Consider the following 3,517-nt stretch of genomic DNA (forward strand, 5'->3'; position numbering starts at 1 on the left):
AAATAGGCAAAGTGAGTGGCAGAAATATTGTAAAGGGTGGGAGGGAAGATGTGAGACGGGGGTAAATTTTCTGCTCTAGTCATGGTATCCTTTTATATAGTTTTATTGCAAGGTAATCTAATGTTAGATGTAAATGTATATTATAAATTTGAGAACATCTGATTTTTAAGAGGCACGAAAATAAAATGTGAATATGAAACAATATAAGCATGGCATCTCCATATATAAATTGCCTCCTTAAATATGAATGCTATAAACTATATCACTCATGTTACACCCAAAGTCGAAGGTTCCTATGTGATCTGTATGAACGGAGCCACATTCATCTTTTCTCATATCCCACCCATCCTCTGTAGGTTTTTGTAATTACGACATCCTAAGTGCACACAGAAAAGCATCATCCTCAGTCGGACAGGTGCGGAGACTCTTCTGGAAGGATTGCCTTGATGACCGCCCAGGGAGAGTGGCAGGTCCAGTTCAAGCTCGTCCAGGTGGGCAACAGTGGCACCAGGAAGACGACATTCATGAAGCGCCACTTGACAGGCGAGTTCAAGAAGAACTATGTAGCTACCCTGGGCGTGAAGGTGCACCCACATCTTCCATACCGACAGAGGACCCATCAAGTTCAACGCGTGGGACACAGCCGGCCGGGAGAAGTTCAGGGGACTGCGCAATGGCTATTACATCCAAGCCCAGTGTGCCATTATAATGTTTGATGTAACATCAAGAGTCACTTCCAAGAATGTACCTGATTGGCATAGAGATCTGGTATGTATGTGTGAAAACATCCGCATTGTACTGTGTGGCAACAAAGTGGATGTTAAGGACAGAAAAGTGAAGGCAAAATCTCTTGTCTTCCACGGAAAGAAGGATCTTCAGTGCTATGACATTTCTGCCAAAAGCAACTACAATTTTGAAAAGCCTTTCCTCGGGCTTGCCAGAAAGCTCATCGGAGACCCCAATTTGGAGTTTGGTGCCACGCCTGCTCTTGTCCCACCTGAGGTGGTCATGGACCCAGCTTTGGCAGCACAGTACAAGCATGATTTAGAGGTCGCTCAAACAACTGCCCTCCCCGACGAGGATGGTGACCTTTGAGAAAGTGAAGCTGGAGCCCCAAGTCAGAAGTCTAGTTTTATAGGCAACTGTCCTGTGATGTGGGCGGTGCAGCGTGTGAGCCACCTTACTTAGCTAAGCAGATCCTGTACTTCATTGGGATGCTGAAGGAGATGAACGAGCTTCGGAGTGAACGTGGCAGTTAAAACATACCTTTATTTTTTCGGACTTGCATATTTAGCTGTTTGGAACACAGTCGCTTCCCTCCTGAATTTCAAAAATAAGACTGCTACAGTCACATCACACTGTTCAATCTGTGGTGAAATCTTGTTTGATACTGTCATTCCCGTTCTTTTTGTTTAGAATCAGAATAAAGTTGTATTTCAAATAATCTAAAAGAGAAAGGAAAAGCATCATCCTACTAGACCTCTAGCAATATTCTTCTGTATTTAAAATAATAATTTAATTTCAAAAAATATGAATGCTATAAACTAATACTTATATTTAATATTTATTAAATTTTTTACTTAAAATAATATTCTAAATGAGTGAAATAAAAGAAAATAATCTGTTTCTTTTTTTCCCCTTTTTTCCAACATAATATTTTTTATTGATTATTTGGGAATTTCACACAATGTACCCTGATCATAACTTGCTTCCCATTACTCCTAGGTCCACCCTCCCACCCTTGTGTCCCCCAAAAACTAAAAAAAAATACACCAAGTACAATTTGTCTGTGCTGCCCATATACTCATTGGAGTATGATCAAACTCCCAGTGGTCAGCCCCTTAAAGATAACTGAATAGTCCTTTCCCATCCCCATACCAAAACATGAGTTTCTGATTGTTTATTTGTTTGGGTAATGTTATTAATTTAATTGAAAATGCATTTTTTCATATAATATATTCTATTTATGTTTTCCCCTCCCCTAATCCCTCCTAGATCCTCCCTCACTTTCCCACCCACCCAAATCCACACCTTTTCTTTCTTTCTCATTAAAATATAAACAGGCTTATAAAAACTAATAAATGCATTTCTATAAGAACAGTGAAATGGTTCTGTGGAGTAGAAACTTAGATTTGAAGTTTTGAATAAGGTTCATTATCAGAGAAAAGAGATATTGAACAAGAATAACATGCCAGCTGGGTGGTGGTGGCGGTGGCGCCGACTTTAATCCTAGCACTCGGAGGCAGAGGCAGGTGGATCTCTGTGAGTTCAAGGCCTGCCTGGGTTACAGAGTGAGTTCTAGGAAAGGCAAAGAGCTACACAGAGAAACCCTGTCTCAAAATAAATAAATAAATACATAAACAAATAAATAATAAAAAAACAACAACAACAAAAACAATAATAACATGCCAATCATCTGGAAACACAATGTCAACAAATCTGAACCTGAGAACAATGATGAGAAAACATGAGGCAAAAACTAGTAAAATAAATCTGCCATTAGTAATAGAAACCTTCACTTCTATCTGGAAGCTTCAACACTCTCTTTTAACAATTAAAATATGAAATATCCAGGAAAAGAGTAAGCATAAAATTGACTTGAGTAGTATTATAAAGCAGTTTCATTTAATTATTTATAAAACACATAGTTATATTTTATTCCCATCAGCAGATATAAACTTCCGAAAACTCATCATCATAGATGTTATTAAGAGCCAGGAATATACCTGAATGAACTTGAAAACTACACAAATAGAAAGAAAATGTACAAGAGACTGAGAACAGGGCTCGGTGTATAGTGTGACAGCAAGAAGACCTGAGTTCAAATCCCCAGACCCCACAAAAATGTCAGTAATTGCTGCATGTGTAGCTAACTCCAGTATTGGGAGGCAGAGACTGGTGGATCTCTAAAGTTAGCTCGTCAGCCCACTTACAAAAAAATTATAAAGTTCAAGGTCAATGAGAGATTATGTATCTGAAAATAAGGTTTAAGGATTAGCAAGATGGTTCAGGATGTAAAGGCTCACCTCCAAACTGCATGATGTCAGTTCAATCCCCAGGATGCATGTAGTGGAAGGAGAGACTACAGTACTGTAAGTTGTCCTCTAACTTCCATAAGTAGGGTATGGCACATACACAAGTGCGCGCACACACACACACACACACACACACACACACACACACACACACTGTATGTTCACATACTACAGTGATTTGATTAGCAACAGAAATATAGCTACAAAATCCCTAAATATTTGTAGACATGAATTACATTCACACACGACACCAACAGCAAGTAAGTCAAAGATTGTAAGAGCCAGATCAGGTATTTTTCTGTGAGATTGTGTCTATTATGAGTGTCAGAAGCTGTACATACAAAATTTCACCAACATGACTGCCTGAACATTAGCTGAACAAAGACAATGCCAGTAAACATGCCAAAGTGAATGGAGTGGTGGTAGAGGCAACTCCGGAGGCCTTAGTCCTTCACAAAGAATTATAGGCACAGGCAACTTAG

The 3,517-nt window shown here is 39.2% G+C and overlaps 1 pseudogene; it reads left to right on the forward strand.

Annotated features, from left to right (window-relative positions):
- The first annotated feature begins 288 nt into the window (after positions 1 to 288).
- Positions 289 to 1,095, forward strand: LOC128117355 (GTP-binding nuclear protein Ran-like; annotated as a pseudogene).
- The last annotated feature ends 2,422 nt before the right edge of the window (positions 1,096 to 3,517 follow it).

Source organism: Peromyscus californicus, unplaced genomic scaffold, assembly GCF_007827085.1.
Source record: "Peromyscus californicus insignis strain IS unplaced genomic scaffold, ASM782708v3 Scaffold_21__1_contigs__length_65335640, whole genome shotgun sequence".
In the NCBI taxonomy this organism is placed as follows: domain Eukaryota; kingdom Metazoa; phylum Chordata; class Mammalia; order Rodentia; family Cricetidae; genus Peromyscus; species Peromyscus californicus.